The following is a 22623-nucleotide window of genomic DNA, read 5'->3' on the forward strand; positions in this document are numbered from 1 at the left end:
AGGTACACATATTACCTTTTTCAATTTACACCCTGTAGCATAAAATAGACTCGTTTGCAATATTTCAAGTTCTATGCATGTTTTGTGCCGAAGGTTGCATTTGATAGCAACCACAAATTATAAAGGGGATTTTGTCATGACTAGTAAAAAGTGAGGAATGCCAATGTAGCGAATTCCCATCGACACTGTACCTGTAAAAAGCTTAATTAGAGGAGGTGGTGTATGAATTGTTCATTAATACACCAGAGAAAAAAACAACATTTTACTGACGCAGGTTAATGTGTTTGATGCAATGCAGCTGATTGCTAAAACTAACTTGTCAATGGAACAGTGCCTTCTTGTTATAGCGAACATAGGTTATAACAATTTTGGATATAGTGAAGGTGATGAAGTATAATTTGGAATCCAAAATGATCGTCTACTTGTATCGCTATACATTGTGTATGTTTATTTGGCTATATTGAAATTTTGCTTTAGCAAAATATAAAAAAAAACTGCCTTTGTCAAGGACTTCATTATTATGGGAGGAGTTTGTATAGAGCAGCATTTGCCTTGTTCTCAATATCATAATTCACGTGGACCTTGTTATCTTGTACCATGTTACCCATCCCCTTTACACCACTGTTCCCCTGGTCTCCTGCCGTCATATCCAGATGAACCCCCTGGCCCCACACCCTGCACCCATCCCCACCTGCTCTCCCCGCTCTCCCCACCCCCTCTCCCTCTCCCCACCCCCTCTCCCTCTCCCCATCATCCCCTCTCTCTCCATTTCTCAATCCCTCGATCATTGATCGTGCAGGCTCTGTCAACGACGTCGAGATCTCCGAAGCCCATGCCGATACCCTCTTCTTCGACTCGCCGTCCAAGATGACTGGCAAAAAGACATTCAGCCGCGACACAACAATCAGCGGCGACCTGCAGGTGGACGGCCTGGTGGATGGGAAGGACTTAGACGAGGGCTTTACGCTGGGTACGGAGCAAACTGTCACAGCCTACCACATCTTCAATAGTGAGGCCACAGTGACTGGCAGCATCACAGTTGGAGGTAATACATCTGTGACCGCCCAGTTAAAAAATTTTAAAAATCTTAAAACCAAATCAGATTAGAGATATTAGCAGTTTTTCGGGTGATTGTTTCATCTGACATGTGCTGCTTTCACTGGAAAATGGGATATGTGTTCATTGATACTTCCACACAGCACGCCTGAGTGAGCCTTACAGCTGTATCTTTAAATTCTCTTTTCTCCCTTCTCCATGAAATGGCACCTCCTGACTGTTTCTTACTTCTATTTACTTCTATCACTTTCTAACCTGTTCCTTCCGCAATCATCAGAGTGCCTGTAATACCCCAAATGAGATTCTTTTTGCCCGTCAACAGAGAACGGGCAGGTTGGTAATCCACCTGTGCAGAAGCAGTCAAGCAGTGCAAGATCCCCCTTTCCACATTCGAATACAACATGTGCCATCAAACAATAGAAATATCAACTAGAGAAGCACTCTGAGAGCGCAGCCTCCGCCAAGCATGCAGCTCATTTCCATCACTGATCTTGTTCTTCCATAGATATATCAGTAATTTCCACCCATACACATGCCGAAAGTGTTTATATTGTGCTGAAAGGCGCCGATTTCTCAATATACGTGTAGAAGTCTTTGTTACGTCATAAGCCCTCATATGCACGGCGCTCCTCGCCCTAGCAGAAACTACAACATGCACTTAAGTGCGCGCATGCAAATAACTTTCAATACGCGCAGCCTGAACTCTCAAGTTCATTGACCCTACCTGCCAAAATATCAAAAATCCTTCATAAATTCCCCCTAAATTTTTGGATCACTACCAAAAGTTAATCGTTTGTTACTTGTGTCATACTCAACCTTTCCTACAAGTTTCATCCCAATCCGTTCACTACTTTTTGATTTATTTTGCACACGGACAAACTAACTAACGAAAGAACGAACGAGCACACAAACCAATGGTAACGAAAACATAACCTCCTCCCTTGGCGGAGGTAATTAGGTGTGAGGACTGGTATGAATAGAGCGTGCGCTGATGAGCTCTTTTGTTCACACTAAACCACGTACCTGAATGGGGTGATTGGGGTCAGCAAACACAGAAATCTACTGAGCTCAGCGTTGATCGCAATGCACATGTTCATACAAGTTTTAACACAAAGAAATTTGAATTTAGGCCACAAAAGCAGGCACTCTTGTCTTCATCTTGGGAACCTGGTACCTAGTTCCCATAAATCAGTTGCTTCCACCGAAACCTGGTATACCAGGTTTCCACAAGGAGTGGGTTAAATAGGTTTTAGTAGTATGGTCCTAATTCAGCAAGTTATATATCATTTAATTTGCCAATCATTGCCAATCAACTCACAAGTTTAATTTCTGAATTCTTCTCTTTACTGTCAGGTCTCGTGGAGACGGTTGACTTGGCTGAGATTGACTCAAAGCGCGTCACCCTATCCGGGGGCAACACTGTTACGGGCAGCCTCACATTCAACGACATGGCGACGTTCGAGGCGGACGTGACGACGGCATACCTCTTCGACGGGGTGGACCTCTCTGAACTGGCTGCGGAAGAAGCGTCGAGGCACACTGGCTATGAGGACCAGATCTATGACCTGGCCTGTTTCGCCGAGACTCAGTGCGAGAGAACCGAGGCTATTGCCGAAGTTGTCAACAGTGAGCCAATAGAATACGTTACCTATTCAATTAAGCCAGTTAGAGGTTCTGTGCACAATCAGATATACCAATTGTAGGTTACACTGTAAAAGTAGATATTTTCACACGACTAATATTTAGCACTAGGCCGGGTAAAAAGAGTTTGTGTGTTTTTAATGCCACGGAATCAAGATATCAACTACTGGAACATTGGGAAGCAAAAGCATTCATGTGTATTTATTTTTCACGCTAGTTTCTGATTGCGCGAAATGCCTCATCTACCGTATTAAATATTGGAAAAGCGGCAAAATGATATAGAGAGTTAACGCCCTATCGCCTGTTGTTTGTATGGTTCAGTAAAAGAATATTGTGAAGCTTAAAAAATAAAAGCATGTTAGACTAAGTGAGTAATATCTTACTTCACAAAAGTTCCGTTTTAATGGATTAAAATTCAGTGTCGTATGAACCGTTTCTAAACAAAAACTGTTCTGTTTCTTTGCTGCATATCAAACCTCTTCCGTTGGGAAAGAGGAACTGCATTTGTCTTTTCTGTTGAAGTGATTATGTACATGTAGCAGGAATTCTTGTCCAGCATCAATCAGTTATCTAATTTCCTCAAATAAGCTATCAAATTACCATGACCACCTTTATTTAGGGAATATTGCTAATCTTGAATACACCATCAGACCTAAACAAGTAAATCATTTCATCATCCACTCAAACATTTTCAGTCTTTCTGAAGTAACATTTGTTTGAAAACATTTTATTCATGTTTCCGCCTTCTAGTTTCACATACAACAACCTCAGCCTCAAGGCTTCTCAGAACTGTAGAATATCATAGTCTACGTGTGACTGCCTAACATCACCGATCTCAGAAATGCCTTGAACACAGCAAGTTCAATGAATGCTAATGAGACGATATATCCAACTGCCTATACATGTATGTCATACTAATGATCAAGGATTCTATGTTCATAGCAACCTTGTGTCTCTCTCGTCACTTTAACCCTAATCCCAGCTGGTTTCTTGAGGGGGGGGGGGGGGGCTTTTTTGGCCCCTCCTCCCTTCAGATCTTGGTCATGAATCGCGTGACCTTTGCGAAAATTTGCATTAAGGTAGAGGCCAATGTAATCTACAAGATTGTATAGTTAGATTTTTCACATTTTCATTTATGTATTTTATATCAATTGATTTATGCTAATTTATGCAAAAATAATGTTTTGCCTATAAATCAAAAAATAAAGCTCCAAGACTTCTAATTTTTGGTGAACATATTCTTTTCAATATCCTCAACAATAATATTGAAGCAAAAATTCGGCTTCATACTAATTTCTTATGTATTTTATTGTTCATTGAATTTCTTATGTATTCCTCTGTTTTTTTTCTTTTTGTTTTTGTTGTTCTTTGTCGTCAAAATTTACCGCAGAAACTTTGCAAAGCATAATCAGGCTGAAATAAATCATTATCAGCCACTGAAAGTAAAAATATTTATTTTTATATGAATTCATTGCAAAAACACAATTTACATTGGATTTGTGCACAAAATCATGCTTTTGAGCAATTTTCGGATCAACAAATTTTTTCAAAGGGGCGTGGCTTCAAACCGGTATGCCCAGGAGCAACAAATTTGGTCTCAAAAGTTGCACGATACTTCGAAGAAAAAAGTCATAAAATGTGGCGGCGAGAGCATAGCGCGTTGCGGAATAATCCCGCGAAACGTTGAGGGGGGGGGGGGCAACATCCCCCGTGGGAATAGGGTTAAAATGTGTCTCTTGATTTTGAACAAAGAGATTTCCTTTTCACTGGTTAAGGATGGGTCACAACCATTGACATTTCACAATAATAGTTAAAACAAAATATCAAATCACATCATAGTTGCTAGTTTTCTTGACTGTTTCAATAGATATTGTATTGCACAGAGTGAAGTCTTTATTTTGTGTTTGGCTCCCTAAATGTCAACAAGTTGGGAGCAAATACAAATTATCAGAAACCTATCTTTGCTCTAGTGACACCATAGTTAATTAGAAATGTGTCTTGTGTTCTTCCAATGTAGATCAGAATAATTTTCTCCTTTTTTTCAGATTTTCTTGATGCCATTGACTACGTAGAGGAGGTACAAGTCATTCAAAAGCATATTCAAAAGTTTGAGACCTTTTCAATGGACGGGACAACCTATCTTGCCGCCGCAATTTACGCTGATGAACACAGGGACGTGTGTACGACCAGCATTATCTATCGCTGGAGCACAGAAACCTCGCAGTTTGAGGAACTTGGTAAGTTTCAAATCTTTGCATCAATGTCTATTGAAATCACAAATTCATTGAACCTTTGTGTACACTGGGGATTTTAACTCTTTATGTGCCACATTATTCTGAGACAGCAACATAAGGATGCCATGGGAAAATATTCTGTTTTCCAAATGTATCTTCTTTTTTTTTACGGGAATGGAAATCGTCCGAAACGCTTTCATAGTACTTTGACATTTGGCTATTTCTATCAATGGGTTTGTCCGTGTTTGTACATTTGAGCAGAATATGTGAACTTGGCACACCGTTGACTGAGTGGGGCGTGCGAATGTAAAGAGTCATGATTTTGAAGTGTTTGAGTGTTACAGAAATGTGTAAAGGAAAACACATGGTCTACTTTAAGGTATATATATATAGTGAAAACTTTGAGCAAAGTTTTCCCTTTTTTGTTTCAAAATATATTACAAAAAGCTGCATCGCTTCGGCGATCCCTCGCATTTATTCCAAAGTTGATTTACATCCTTTGGGTTTATGTCAGGTTAATGTGTGTGTGTGTGTGGCACACATACACACACTATAGCTTCTGACCACACGAGCAAAGAGAGTTAAGGGTTTAGGATGAACACCGATCTAGGGCTTTCAATAACTCAGTCGGTAGAGCTAGTAATCCGGAGGTCTCGGGTTCGAATCCTGATGAAAACCCATTTTCTTTCCTAAAAGTTTTCGCTCTTTATTATTTGTTTCTGGTCAGTTTTCCCTTTCTTGTTTCAGTATATATATATTTGGATAATTCTTGTTTTTGGCACATTTTATTTTTTTTTCAGTAAGTATTATGCTAAATGCTTTAAGGAGGTAGTATAAAATCATTTTGATTGCTTAAAAAGATATTTTGGGTATCATTTGAATTCTTGCCAAACGGACCTGTGAAATTTTACCATTTCAAATTGCTGTGAAAGTCGTCTGCGCACATTTAGAACAAAAAGTATACAAAGATTTATTTGTTATCCCATCATGCATTTAGTATTAAAAGAAGAGCTGAAGATGTATCTTAACAAAGCTCTTTGGTCAAGCAGTGGCAACACTGCTGAAGAGACCATCCTTGATAAAGAAGACCGTGTTATTGTACAAATTACAATAAATGGAAAGAAAAAAAATGGTTAGACGGATAGGTGATTTTTCCACTTGTTTTATTTTAAAAAAGGGAAGAAAAAGAAAGCATACCCACATAATGGGTACTGTAAAACCAGAGACATTGTAATAGTGGCATGAAAAATTTCATTAATTGGTTGGAGTGGACAGCCTTTTTTGCAGCAAGAAACTTCCACAGTTGCCACTAGCAAGGGGTGCATTGTGTGAAGTACAATAATACTATTGCATGCATTTTTTTTTTGTTGCAAATTTATGCCAGCAAAGTTCACATAGTTCATGTACAATGGACTCCCATAATAACGTTTTCTTTCGTGGTATCGAAACTTTGTTATAACCAAACACATAAACAATGAAAATACACAGGGTGGATAATGTCTCGGCCTCAATTTTTACTTTGTTGTAACTGGAAATTCGTTATAACCATGTTTTTTATAACAGGAGTGCACTGTATACAAAACTCTCTGGTTTTGCTGTACATGTATATCCACTCATCATTTTTCAAGTCAAAAGCATTCCTCCCTCATTGCAATTAGTTCTTTTGAAAACAAGTGAGTGTTATATATGATTAATAAAATGTCCATTTTTATATTTTTGTTGTTGTCATCTCGAAGAGCAACTGAACACCAATGGTGCTGTTGCCTGGAAACACTTTGTCCTCAGAGGAGAGGATTACCTCATCGTGGCAAACTCTGGACACGTTCCATGTCACGGTTGGTAGAACAAAGTTCTCGGCTTCAGCATTTATGACCGCCCAGCTCAAAACCTTTAACCCGTTGAGGACGAGTCCCAAGTACGTTATACTCGGGCAGGTATCTATGGGAAATGCATGTTGTAGCAAAATCAGTCTGTCCTCAATGGGTTAAGCTGTAAAATGATATAGAACTTTTTTTTTCTCTCTTAAATCGGACCATTCTATCCCATTCAAAAACTGATTGATATAAGATGGAATTAGGGGATGCAGTTTCATAGAAAAAGGAGAAAAGAGGATTTAAAGATTATACTGATAGGGTCCCTTAGGCTCGCTTTGCTGGAGTATCAATGACAACATATTCTATTTCCAACGATAGCAGTGCCTGTCCAAAAATATATTGTCCAAGAAACTGCTTATGTATCAATTTTGGTTTTGTCTTAGATTACTCCAACTCCCAGGTATCAATGCCAAGCTCAAAAATTTGACTCGGTCAAGCCAGATGACATATTTTGGTCCATACAGAGAATAGCACCCTGCAACTTTTGGGAAGTTTTGAGCTCGGTGTTCGCATAATGTGAAAACTGTGGTCAGACAGAGATTGAAATTGTATTTCCAATGCCGCTGACTCTGGAGTTATACAGTTTGGTAATAACCCATGTCTGATATTTTACTAGAAGCTTATATGGTTTTTTTCTTCATTTTCATTTAAAAGATCAGCATTACTATGGTCAAATGACATACATGTATAAAGTTTTTTTTCTTTCTCTCTGTAATTGTAACCATGTGAAAATGATCAGATAGAATGCTGTTGCTCACATTTGCATATTGACTGCTTAATTTTGAGTCATTTGAAAAACATGTATACATACCTACATACACTTTGTATACATACGTTTACACACAGATATACACACATACATATTGTACATACATATATAGTTTGTCCATGGATTACAAATTTATGTGTCATATACAATTGTACATCTATGAGTGGATTGTCATATTACAAGCTATTCAAAGCATAACTTGGACATCAAATGGATATCATATAACTGTGTACACAAGTAGGGTTACAGCTCGTTATTCCGAAGGTTCGTTATTCCGAAGGTTCTTTATTCCTAATATTTGTTATCCCAAAGGTTTATTGTTCCGAATTTCATTTTCGGATTAACCAATCTTAGAAATAACGAACCTTTGGAATAACGCCACAAATTTTCGGATAACAAATCCTTTTTCATTTTCGGATTAACAAACCTCTAGGTATAGGGAATTTGCGTGTTTCGGATTAACGACCCTTCGGAATAGCGAACCTTCGGAATAACGAACAGCACCCCACAAGCAGTATGCAAAATATCATGTATTACATTTGCAATATGTATTAATGCAGGATATCATTAAATACTGTTTTCAGACTGTTAATACTCAATTCATTAATTGTCCTCATTTTTCTCACCAGACACCTCATCCGGTAACGGCATCTACAAGTTTGTCGATGGCTCCTTCACTCTCGTCGGGTCGGCCGGCGAAGCCATGGACGCGACGTCCGACATCGATGCCTTCACCGTCGGCGAAAAGGACTGTCTGGTCTTCACCACGTACGATGGCAGCATAGCCACTGTCTATGTCTACAATAATAGTACAGGGGACTTTGAGGTTATGCAAGACATTTCCACAGGAGGTACAGTATTGCAGTACTTTGTGTCAGTATTAGGGTGCATCTGTATGTCTGTATGTATGTTCATGTACTATGTGTAATTATCGTGAATGTGTTGTTAGAATCTGACGGGTATGTTTCCCTTCTTTGCAGTATTTATTTTAGCCCTTGTAAAGCATCCCCTGGAAAATACAGTTAACCTGTCTGTAGGGGCCACGCAAGAGCAAGAAAGAAAAACCCAGTTGTTATGTAATGTAGACCAGTAGCTGCTGATATTGACATCTTTGGCATATATTTTCTGTCAGAGGAATTTCTTTTTTCCCAGTTGTATTATACGGCAGGTGGTTGCTGAGGCAGGTTGGACAGTAGTATCCACAATCAAATCTTGATGCATCATTTATGGCATCATAGGATCTCAGATATGATATTTAAAACTTCAAGTTACACCCCTGAAAGATTAATGTAGAGTCTGCAAAAATAATCTCTAGTGGGGTGAGAGAAAGGAGGGCAACACATCAATTTATCATTAAAGGACAAGTCCACCTTCATATATGTAAGGATCTGCAGCAATATTAGTAGAACACAGCAGTGAAAGTTTGAGGAAAATTAGACAATCCGTTCAAAAGTTACGAATATTTTAAGTATCTGCACAATCACTGCTGGAAAGAAGACTACTACAGTGTATGATGTCACATGCGTACAGCTATATAAGGAAAATAAGAGAATTTCACCAAACTGTACTTTTTGAATAAAGTGCACATTTCTTCAACTTGCTAGTGACATATGTTAAGGGTAATATTCCCCCTGCCTTCTGAAAGAGAGAAGTGGAGTGTACTTTTGTTATGCGAGAAAAATGGAAATATGTTAAATTTTCTTTATTCTTTCTTTTTATCATTGTACACATGTGACATCACAAGCTATAGTAGTCTTTTCATCCAGCCGTGACTGAGTAGAAACTTCACAAATTCATAACTTTTTAACGGATTGTCCGATTTTGCTCAAACTCTCACTGATGTGTTATATTAATATTGCTGCATTCACTCAGCCCACATGTCTATGAATGTGAACTTGTCCTTTAAGACTTTCTTGATACAGAGTAACTGGAGATGAAATTCATAGTGGTATTCTAACATTTGTCGACATGTGTTGTGGATACGGATGAAGAGTATTTGCATCTTTGGCTGTTTTTGTTGTCAAAATTTATGAAATTGCAGCCTGATTTCATGAAATATTTGCAACAGAGACCCTTTATATCCACTGTGCTGTGTATTCATATCTTTGCAGTATGAATAATGTCTTACAGTAAGAATGCTTCAAAGCTTAATAGCTTCACTTTGAGGAAATATTTGAGGAATCTAAACATGGCAAAAGGGACAAATGTGACGCAAATAGAAAGATTCCCTTAGACAAGAATTTTCTCCCACTTTTTTGTCTCGCCTATTCTAAAGTTTTGTTCAATCATATTGATAAAATTTCAAATCATTCTCTGCACTTACTTCCCGCAGTGACCTCTTCGGTTGAGTCCATCCAAATCGAGGACAAGACTTTCCTCGTGTTCAGCCTTTACCTCTTGGAGATCTCCAAGGTGTATATCTACGATGAGGACAGTGAGGTACATAAACATAATGAGAAATTTTGGATTCATCATAGGATAAGTTTAGCTTAAAAGCATTGTTTATCATTTGCAGATGAAATGAAAGCCCAGCTTTAGTGCTTCAAAATACAATAGTTCTTAAATGTGAGTTAGTGATAGAAACAACCAGTGCAAGAAGTTGAATCAGTGTGATCAATGTTAAGTATTGTCAAATAAACAAAATGTGAACAATAGCTATAATAAAATGTTTCTAGACCAAACCATCTATATGCAGTTATTGTTTATTGAGAAAAAAAAATAGTGATATCACCTCATATTTCAAGCTTTATTGCAAAATAATTATATGGTAGGATGTTTTGTGATACAACTGACCAACACATATGCACCAAATATGATAAGCCAACATTTATACATTTATAAAAGGATTGAGCAATGCAGCCTCTCAGTCCAGCAAAGGATGGTCAAACACAACAGTAAACCGAACAATCCGTTCAAAAGTTATGAATATTTGAAGTCAGTACTGCCATTGCTGGATGAGATGTCTACCACAGCTTGTGATTTCTCATGCTTACAATGATGTAAAAAACAATAAGAGGTAAATTCAACAAAATTTCATTTTTATTGCATGATAAAAGAAAACTTGACTTGCCTCTTTTAGAAGGCAGGAGAAATGATATTACCCTTGACATATATCAGTAACAAGTCGAGGGAATGAGCGCTTTATTCAAAAAATGAAATTTGTGGAATACTCTATATATTTTCCTTACTTCGTTGTGTACATGTGACATCGTAAACTGTAGTAGTCTTCTTATCCAGTAGTGACTGCACAGAAAATATAGAAATTCATAACTTCTGAACAAATTGTCCAATTTTCCTCAAACTTTCACTGATGTGTTATACCAATGTTGCTGCATTCACTCTATCCACCCACATATGAAGGTGAACTTTGCCTTTAAATCCTCTTCTGTCACAATGAACTTCCTGTTGGATTGAGGCACATTACTACGCCTGACTTTGCCTTTAACCAACGTGGTCTGGACTTATATCCCCTTTGGGCACGCTTAGTCTACATTCAAGGGAATGGAGGCCTTATCCAAAGGCTACCCCTGACTGGGCTTGCTACCTGTACAACTTTATCAACAGTTTGATCAATAATACTTGTAGTCACTTTAATAAGTTATGACCCTCTAATACCATACGTACGTAAAATCATTCGTGACATATCACAGGACAGTATTTTTTTTTTTTTTACATTTCTTCCCTTTTGGACCAAAGACGTATATTTTCTTACATTCCATTTTGATTCCTCCTTTTTTTAATGGGTTGTCATTCAGGAATTCGTCTTCCACCAAGAGATTGAGTCTGAGCATGCTCGTGAGGTCACAGGTTATCACTATGACAACACCCATGGCTTTGCTCTGGCTGACCACATCAGTGTCACTGATGTCGATGCTACTTTTGAGGTTCAAGTTCGGGTGAGCACTGCAGCCGACAATTTGTCTAACTTTGTATAATGATAACTTGTATCATTTCAAAATGCCTGAAGCTAGCAAATCTAAAAAAGGACCCTTTTTTAGATCTTTTTGATATAATGTTAAACAGTCATTGCTAATTCTTTGAGAGGTAGAATAAATCATGTTCTTTATTTGTATGTACCCTTTGTCAGTCATATGCATTAGTCTATTTCAGTTGAAGAATTCTTCAAGGCTTCTGTGCCTCTAATTTTATTATTGATCTTAGAATTGGCAACACATTATGGAGAAATCAAGTTCCCATTTCGGTCTCAAAATATCAAGTTTTCTTGTAAATTTCGTTCAGACTTTACACATTTTTTAATAGATTTTGCCAACTCCTTTATGATCTGATTGACATGTTGCCCTCCATCGATTTTATGTCAATGTAGGGCAATTTGTCAATCAGTTGCAATAAAAACAACTTGTCGGAAGGATTTCATCTTTCTGACCTGCCTCTAGTATCAAATACATTGATGATGCACTGAAATCCAGAGTTGCCAATTTACCAGTGACAAACTGGTGATTCTGCAAAAGTTCCCGCGAGATATGATGAGTAATTCATGTGCCCTCCCACCCATTTAAGTTTAAAGGGGATAGGTAGTACCTGGTCAGTGGGAATCAGTTGGAATGCTGGGGTATGATTGTTCCAATCCTTGTGGATTCATTTAAGAGTACATTATATATCTATTGTTGTGTGAAAATTATTTGCTTCAGAATGGTCTCATATTCAAATAATGTGCAGTTCAATGTTTCCACGTTAGCATGCCTGTACAGTGTAGGGGCGATCGTTAAGAGCCCGTTTACGCGGAGTTCTGATGATGAGTCCTATCAAACTTACCTTTTCCTCGTTAAATTGAGCATAATACTTACATGTATCTTTCAAGCAGTAGAAATCTAGTACCATCCACCTTCTGATCACCCATGCTGTTGATTGATCATCAAACCAGTACCAGGTGCACACAAAACCGTGACAAATAGTGATTTTAGCTTAACCCATTGAGGACGAGTATGCTCGGGCAGGTGTCTATGGGAAATGTGTGTTGCAGCAAAATCAATTCATCCTCAGTGAGTTAAAGATGACTTTTTCTGTGTGTGCTTTCTTTATTTTGCCAATTTGCAGGTGTTTACGTGGAATGCAGAGGATGAAACTTTTCACCTGTCCTACACAGTACCCGTGGTCCAACCGGGAGATGTGGACATCTTCTCGGAGGGGAACTTCCTCTACTTGTGTGTGGTTCAGGAGTATCACTCAGTGGACTTCTTTCGCCTTGAGGGTAACAACTTAATGCACTTTAATAAATCAATAAAGGGTTTGGTAGCAAAGCAGGTTAACTCCATTCGTGTTGATTTGAGAAATTTGCTGAAAGTAGAGAAAATGATAAGAAAATATGGGCTATTTTTTACCATATCTACAAGAATATTACTTGTTATGTTACAAGTGAGTTATCACTGGAAAGTTTTTATTTTCCTCTATTTGATGATAGACTTACTTTAAAATGTTTGAAAATTGCACATACCTTCTTTTGCAATTAAACCTTGTGTAAAATGTTTAAAAATGACAGGTAACCTGTTTTGCAATAAAACTCTCCAAAGCTATGTCCGTGTGTTAAAGGCTACCCTTCGGTAAAGAATCTATTTTTACTACATGTGTCTGACCGGTACCTGACTCAAAAGCATGTATCACAACTATTATCATCAAAAAAATATTCCAACCAATTCCACCGGAAGACGGCATGCGTGCAATTTTTTGCTGGGTTGATGCTCTGGAACGACACCTCACTTAACACAATTGATGTAAAGTGTGGCGATATATTGCTGGCCCCTGCATGTGCCCCTTACAACCCTTAGAAATAAGATAGCTACTCTATACTATCTGTTTATATTTTACTGTTATTGATGCAGTGTACTTGATAACATTGAAGCAATAAGCGTTTGATTTTATATGAGTATCATTCAAATGGCCGACATCACTCAGTTATGCATTCACCTCTTGCATCATCATTCTCAACCATAACAGACTAACTGGGAATAGGTTGAATGAACATAAGCCAGGAGGCCTGAAAAAAGGCTATGCATGTTCCACATCGGATTGATTCAACATCCAGAAGTTTTCCTGAAATTCTTTCGTCGAGGTGTTTTCATTGCAAATGATTGACAAATTGCCCTACATTGACATAAATAAGCACTGAATTGATCAGTGTTTTATTAGTAGCCATGATGAAATATCATTGGCGTACTTACGTTGATGTAGGGCAATTTGTCAATCAGTTGCAGTCGAGAAGTTTGTCTCTTCTCCAACATGAGATAATCCCGTTTTAAGCCTATCCTGTCTGTCTGTCTGTCTGTAGGATCAGCAGGATTCATCAAGTTCTACACCATCCCCCACCACGGCGTCAAGTCCGTGGAGATCTTCAGGCTCCAGGATGACGAGTACGAAGCCGCTGCCGACATCGAGTACGACCAGCTGATGATGGCGGTGGCGGTCGATCCTTTCCCGAAGCATGATGTCTTCTCTCGCATCCTGAAAGTTGTAAACATTGGTAAGAATCATACAATCTGATGAAAGTTTTGAACTGCTCCTCACATGTGATATGTTAAAAGGGAAATTTTGTTATAATGTTATGTTGCTTGTGTTTGAAAACAGAAAAAGCACCAGAGAAGTCCGTGTAAATAAAAAAAAAAACTGAGGAAAAAAATAAGACACATTAAAACAAAATAAACAGTACAGCAATTCAAAGCTTGATTGGAACTTCAAATCATGTAAAGTATTCACTGGTGTAAAGCAATAAAAAAAACTTGGATTAATCCATTTCCATTAAAAACTTATGAATCATTACAGTTTAGAGAGTAAGACAAACAGAGAGCTTTGTTGGATGAATATGGTGAGCAGCTCCCTATTCAGTTTGTAACAAAAATTCATTCATTTTCATTTTTCTCCCAAGAAACTGCATAGTCAAATTTTCTAAATACATGTACAGTGTACTTGGCAGGTAATTTTACCAGTGTGATGAAATATGCAAATGAACACCACGACCCCATAGAAGCTCTCAAAGCTGACCCCACCCAGCCCCAAGTTTCTAAGATTCTGTAAAAGTAGCTCTGTGGTCCTACTCGTCATCAGTAGATATGAACATATTGTGGGTCAGCCGCAATTCACGAAAGTCTCATCTGTGAATGTTTGTTGTTATACAACAGGTATAAACTTTTTGTGAAAAGTATCATCTTGCCCGTATGGGAATGTGGTACTTGTAGATTGTCAGTGAGAAAATGTATGCAAGATGTGAATTGAGCCCTTGGTGAGTGGTACACTGTTCATGTCTACTTCGATATTTCATGAAAGGTCGGAGTATTGTAGAATTATTTCAAGAATTCAAAAATGTAGCAAATCAGAAGTGCTGAAATGAGTCATGTGTGCACTCTTTATTTTCTTATAACATGCATGGGCATGCAAAAAGCGCATAGCAAAAAAGCATAACTACACGCTCATTTATGACACAATGTAAATACTTTAGCAGGGTGCTCTTAATTACAAGCATGCACTCAATTACTTATTCACTAAACAAATTCTAAATTTGTAAACCATGTTCAGTGTGCAGTGTTTGGAACAGTTCTTCAAACATCTTGGCTTTTGAGCAAGTTCTACATGTAGGCTAGAGGACTGGTACGCACCCATAGAGGTTCATAGGCCTGTTTCATAAAACAAATAATGCACAGTTTTAAGTTTGCTACAATAGCGGAGATGCAGCTTACTCTCTTGAATGTGCTGCACCTCCACTAACGCACTCTTGCCTGCGAATAACTGTATTTTGAGGCATCAATAGATTATGTATTCTCATTATGAGCCATTCTTTCTCTCATCCCCCCCCCCCCCACGTCTTGGTGCAGGTGGTTCGGTGAGGATCAATACTGAGGACGAAATGTGCGAGAGCGGTCTGAGGGAAGCAATGAGGAGCAACGTCCCTAATCCCACCTGCGAGCAATAAGACCTCCCGAGAGGGTTTAACTACAACCCTTCTGTTTGGTCCTCTACCGGTGGTACAATGTAGTCCTCTCCCGACCACATCCACCTCCCCACAGTCTCTCTTTATTTCTCTCTTTCCATCATTTTCTTCGTCTTCTCTAATTTTGTTGTGATTAGGTGAATTTAGTGGCACGATATATCTTGATTTCTCATCATGTCTTGAAAATCTAATTTGTCCTCCTCCCCTGTTCTCCCACAAGGGTTCAGGTATAATATCCCATCCCCACTTGGGTATTCTTATTTTTGATAACTTTTGTCTCTTTGTGCTCCAGTGAGCTCCACCATTTCATTTCATTTATTCAATGAACACAGAATTGATTATTTTTTTCCTATATGCAGATTTGGATTAAGAATGGGAAACCATTGTGGTCCAACTGCCACAATGTCCTATGAAAGTGCAGCTGAGTGGGCAAAGAGTTGAACAAAGAGTGCAATGTTGATGAAAACATGACCTCAGTCATACAGAAAGCATGCAATCGTTTGTATGGAGATGTACAAGTGTGCAAAAGGACAGACAAAAATAATGACTATTTGCCACCTTGTAACAGAATTACAACCATGACTCTCCCGCTCTCTATGTCACTTTCCTTCTCTCTTCACCTGCTTATTTTTTCCTTCTCAATTTATTATAAAACATAACCTAAGTGTCATGCCAGTTGGCTTTGTGTATTTCTTTTGGAATGCGAAAGTGGGGAGGAGGGCTTTCTTTCAGTGCCCTATTAATGATTTGTTCTAGTTATTCCTTTTTTCAAGGACATTTGTCCTTACAATGGTAATTGTAAATTTCTCTATGTGGCATAAATTGTTTTTGATATAATATATCTAAAAATTATCTAAGTTGCATATTGTTTTGGATAAAATATTTCTAGAAAATACGAATGAATGTTTTTGTTTTTTGTATATTACACTCTTCCATCAAGACAGTTTTTTTTTTTTTTTTTTTTTAATTTATCGACCTACCAGACATTTTGTCAGACAAAATATTTTTGGTAAGGGAAATAACAAATATTTAAGATTGATTTAATCATGGACAGCATAGCTTTCTTGTGAATGCATTCATTTTTTGAAGGTTTTGAGGTTGTTGCTAGTGTACGACAAACCTTACAATATATTTAGCTATTCCTAGCTGCTATTTAACAGTGCAATTTTTTTTTTCTGCCTTTTCTCTGGAATATATTTGTCTGTGCCACATATTATGCAAATAATTTACCACAAACTTTTGTATCTCATTACGTGCTAGAAGGGGGTTAGTATATGTTGCTTGGAAATTATTTCGAATGTCATTCATTATTTAAAGAAAAAAAGTGAAGAATTCTAGTTATGTTTGTCCAGTAATTGTTTTGTTTTGTTATAGTCTTATCTATCTGTTTGTGTGGACGATAAATCATGGAGTGTAATTCCACCCGTACTCTATAATGATATTTCTGTATAATTTTTTGTGCCAATTAAAGTTGGTCTGAAAGATCAGTGTGAAACACAGCTTAAAACTCAACCATTTGTCTGATGTTTTCCTGTCCTCATAACTGTCTGTTCAATGCACTTAACTAAACGATTTTCTTTTTCCTGTTGATATTTGCTATTGTGTGTGTGTTGGCCCTATGTGTGTATGTGTACATTATAAGACTTATGCACACCTGTTTTTGAATAAGTGTTTTTATTATCTGTTGGCGTGAATCTGTTAAAAAAAAAAGAGGATGTTTCTCCTCATGTAAAAAAGAAGATTCATAAGCAGCACAAGTGAGAAGAACACTTGCTGCTGTATATTTTTTTTAATGTATTTGTTTCACGTTGAATCTGATGGTGATATATATTAAAAAAAAGAAAGAATATCATCAAAAAAGATGTGTGCGTGTGTGTGTGTATGTGTGTTAGTGTGTAGGACCCTACGCCGCTATCTGTGTGTTGAGTTCCCGTGCCTCTGTGTGAATGTGTCTTTAAATATACTTACTAGTAGTCAACCTTACCTACTCAAAAGTCGAATCCAGAGGGACTGATGAAAATCTCTCGACTACCGTGAATTTCGACTGACACAATAGAAACCACACATGTAATATATCCATACAGTAGGGCCGAAATTTTCTTTGCCAAAATTTTTGACTTGTTCGAGGTCGACTTAGACGAAGTTAACTGTAAACAGACTGTTAAGCTGTATGTTAGTACACGTAAGAGTACAAACTGTACAGGAAAGGTGGTTCCAGATGTCAAATTATATCTCTTTTCTACAAAGATTCTTCGTGACTTCACGTGCAAATCCTGGTAGACTTTAATGGGGATGGCTATTATCTGATTAGTGGGAATCAATGTTTCCAGGTTAGCATGCCTGTACAGTGTCGGGGCGATCGCCCCGACACTGTACAGGCATGCTAACCTGGAAACATTACTTCAATATGAAACCATTCTGAAGCAAATCATTTTCACACAATAGATATAATTATAATACATGTAATGAATCCCACAAGGATTGGAACAATCATCCCCCGCATTCCCACTGATTCCCACTCATCAGTTACTAGTCATCCCCTTTTAAATGGAATAAGGGAAATGAAACCTGAGATCTTTCATCACTTGATAAAACAACAGGCAACTCCCCGTTGTAAAGGAGTCCTTGGAACATGCAGTTTTGTTTTGTTATATGAAATTTTTGTTAGAAAAGTTAAAATGGGAGTACAAAGATAAATGGTAATTTTGGGGCCCGAGTTTTTCTTTGTTGTAAAGGGAATATCGTTATTAAAGACAGCCAATCCCTTTTGCATGCAATTTTTTGAAAAATTGGTGAGAACACTTAGATATTGAAGAAAACACTATTTGGAAACTTCCTGTAAATATTGAACTCAAAGAGTCTTTATTTGTTTAGTTAAATTGACCGTTAAGATTGCAATAATGTTTTCGTACTACGAAAAAAATTACAAATCTGAACTACTAGTCTGGTTTTGCAGACCTGTGTGATGCACTGAGTTGCACATTTACAAATGTAGAACAGTAAGTGGTGCGTTGTTGCCATCGATAACAAAGTAAGCAAAGCTAGTGAATTCTTCTTTTTTGACAGCTTTAACATGCATATCTTTTGTTCGAAGTATAAGTATCATATTACAACAGCAGGAGGATTAATGTATGCAGCTGTGCCTAGTGCACAGAATACGATATGGTGAGCGTTTGATGCATTATTAGAATCTTAACGGCTAACAACATTCAAAATATCACAAATGTTATAGTTTTACAATAGTCTTGTCATTCAGGTGGAATATATCATGTTCCGTGCTATTTGGGAAGGAGTGCAAAAGGGATGGCCTATCTTTAACATGTGTGTTATAACAGGAATGCACAGTACTGTACAACATTTTATGACATCAGGGCCCCGTTGCAAGAAAGTTGCAATCAATTGCAAATAATTGCTAATTTTGAAATAACCATTCTGATTGGCTCAGGGTCTGCCCTATTAAGAAGACATGCATGCAACAATGATTTTGATTGGCTAGTGACAATCAGTTGCAAGTTGCGTTTAAACGCAAAGTTTCTAGCAACGGGGCCCAGGTAAGGGAAACAGTGTAAAGAGAATTCAAATCTTCTGTTTTATATCAAGCACAATAACGAGCACTTAACGTTATACCTCTTTCGTAATTATATTAGAAGAAGTCGAGGGGGTAGTATCTATTCTTTATTTTTAAAAAAGTATAAAATTTTCTTTATATTTCATTTTCCGTTTTCCATATGTGACGTCAGAAGTTGTAGTCCTCTCATCCACCGATGGTGGTACCAAAACTTTAAAATTCTTAACTTTTCAACAAATTGTCCGATTTTCCTCAAACTTTCCCTGATGTCTTCTATACTGTATTGCTGAAGTCGCTTAATTCTCATGCTGTATATTATGTACAACATGCCCTATATACAAACGAGTCTGTATACTAGTAGGTCTTTGTGTATGTACAGTGTATATATATATATATATATATATATATATATATATATATATATATATATATATATATATATATACATATATATATGTATACATATATATATGTTTATATTTTGGATCAAAAATTTGTCTTCCATTGATTGGTTAAAAGAGCTTCACGTGATTATAGGTATTTTGAACTATTTTAGAGTGTTGGTGTGTTTGACACTCCATGAAGTACTATTTGCAAAATGACGTCACTTTTATGACGACATTTTGCAAATAGTATATACTATTTGCAAAATGATGTCACAATCACCCTTCTTTACAATCAAGTGTACGTGTGTCCGTCCACGTCCGGTCCCGAATTCTAGTGTTCAGGTTTGCAGCGGCCATACGAGCGCTTGGATACATGCGACGGGCAACTCTGGCGGTGCCACGGCTGCTACGTTTTTCAATTTCCGGTCTCTCGCACTGTTGCGTATTGCAGGCGCTGCGCTGCCGCCGCAGTGCGGCTAAACTGCGACCAGCCCCAACACGCAGTGTTGCAGTGTGACTGTGTACACGGAGCGTCCCGGGGTTAGGCTAAGCTTATAATGATTTTCACTTTTTATTCCAATTTTTGATCCAAAATATAAAACAAATATACTTTGCCTAGTTTCGAGTTTCTTGTTAAAACTATGGGCCTCGGTGACTCCAAACTAGCACTATTCACTTCGGGGCTCATAGTTTTAACAAGATACTCTCAAGGCCAAGTATATTTGTATATATTAAGTTTTGTATGAAAAATATTACTCAGAATGATCAATCTAAAATAGAACAACATGATCAATCAAAAATAGAATAACATCTATTCTTTGCCATAACTAGTTTTTTTTTCACTCAGATGATTTGATTATTTTTTTTATTGATATCTTATTGATATTTCTATTTGAAACTTTTCTGCACGCTAGTGGAAACTTATTATGCGCTCACATCTCCAAGTCTCCTTTTTGTTTACTTTTTTGAAACTCTTTCGCACCATTGCATAGTAGGTGTTGTTGATATCTTTTTTCTCTCTTTTAATTCAATTTCAGACGATTTGTGAAAGACTAAATCAGAGCATAACGTTGGAAAAATAAAAAATCTTGCTGTTGCTCTGCGTCCGAAAACATCGTAAATCGTTTGTTCTGTCACTGACCACACTCCACGTAAGTAGCTCACACCCGATGGCCACATTCGTATATTCAACGCGTGGATGTCAAGCATTGATGAAATGCATTACATGTAGGCCGTATGTGATAAAAAAGGAAAAAACAAAAACAAAAACAAGTGAGCTCAACGCTAGGCAAATTAGGCCCATGAGCTTGAAACGAGGCAAGGTCAACAAGCTCGACACTATACCGTGATGCAATATGAAGCTCATGTGCTTATATATATATATATATATATATATTTTTTTTTTTTTTTTTTGGCCAGGTGTCTAGCTCTTAGGCCTAATTTGATAGTTGATGTCGAACTCATTGACCTTGGTCACTTTGATAGCGTGTAGCGAGTGGGCTTTATAACTTATGGGCAGTATGGTTCGTGGGCTGTGTGCCTCGTGGGTGTCGAGCTCAAGACATGCACCCGATAGTGTATGGGGTTTTGATCTTGTTAAGGGGATTGGAAACAAAATGCCCGTCTATCGTAAACGATGAGAGCCTTTTCCATATCTTCCATGCAGCCTCTTCACAAGAATCTTAGGTGTTTTTTTTTTTCAGATTACGTTATTATCATAATTATTATACATTATTAAGATACAGTTACTTGAATTTTGCCGATTCAGATACCACGATTATTCTAATTAAGATAATGGCGGCAATGTTAACACGAAGATTATATCATCTACGATAATGATGTAAATAATGATATACGCACAAGATTTTGATAGTGATAATAGTTATGATGTAACGATAATGATAACGATAATAAAAGTCATAACGTACATCAAACATAAAACATAGTGTCACATTACTGTACTGTGCGTGACATAGCAAGTATGATTCAAAATGTTGAGTAAGACTGTGGTTTTTTTTCTTATAACGAATCCATACGCATCGATATTTACGGTTATGCTAAAAGGAAAACGTGTAACGTTAAGTCACAATTGCGACAAAGTTTTACAACGTAGGAGCAAAGTTCTTAATAGATATTTGCACTTTGGTTGTAAGTATCTATTAGTCTCCGATGGAGATTATAAGGATGTCGTCTTAGTAATACAGTGTATAGATACCTTTTTAAAGCTTTTAAAAGCTTTCAATAGCTTTTATAGAAATACACGCATAGTATGCTATTTTTCCACGTGATAATGAAGGAACTTTGCTCACGTCATATTCTCATGATTGTAACAACATTCTCATTCTAAAATATTTTCCAGACTACAGCTTTATGTATTTTAAGATTATGTTAACATATGGAAATTCGTTCCATCAAGCTTCCGATTTCTGATTTGTTACCTTCTTTCTTTTCTCCTATTTTTTTTTCGAGATAGAAAGTCGAGACCAAGTGTTATCTTACTACCAAAACTCTCTTTGCCTCCGAAAAAGTTAAAAGATCAATATGTATTTATTATATTTCCAGCTAAAACGCCACACATCATCAGAACATCAACACACAATAAAATATAGGTTGTGATTAGAATTCGCCCTCTGAGCTCTGAAATCGAAAGTATCGAATCACTTTTTTGCGGGTTTGTAAGAGAGCATATAACACTCGATGGTTATAATCACTCATCTAACTTTACTATTACCATCAGTGTAGGTGCTGGCACAGCTGAATGAAGAGTCAATGAATGTTACCGATCGCCATTCTCTGCAGTCTCAATGCTTGCTGAGTGACATTCATTTCCATTGGCGGAATGGGGTAAAAATTACACTCCTGGAATGACTGAGAAGTGTAGTTTGTGACCACAAAGATGCCGTCATTCTGCATCCAACAGAAAGTATCGTTGAGTGAGGCCACGCCCAGGATTTCTTGGTTTTCCGTTCCCATTTCCCCACAGGTCAGGGGGATCACGAGGGGATCACTCTCACTGCTCGCGCTTCCGTTGTTATTATCAAAGATACTGCTCAAGTCCATGTACGCGGGTTCGTCCTGCCGATCGTAGGAGCCCATCAAGAGCAGGTTTCCTGCAAGAACGTTGGTAAAAGTGAATCTTTTGACACGGGATCTGCAGCA

General features: G+C 37.6%; 1 pseudogene; it reads left to right on the forward strand.

Annotated features, from left to right (window-relative positions):
• The window catches only part of LOC139710785 (uncharacterized), an 83070-nt pseudogene extending 67578 nt beyond the window's left edge, over window positions 1–15492 (forward strand).
• The last annotated feature ends 7131 nt before the right edge of the window (window positions 15493–22623 follow it).

This window comes from Diadema antillarum, unplaced genomic scaffold (assembly GCF_040938485.1).
Source record: "Diadema antillarum isolate AM-2024a unplaced genomic scaffold, OU_Dant_1.0 seq00001565_RagTag, whole genome shotgun sequence".
NCBI classification, from domain to species: domain Eukaryota; kingdom Metazoa; phylum Echinodermata; class Echinoidea; order Diadematoida; family Diadematidae; genus Diadema; species Diadema antillarum.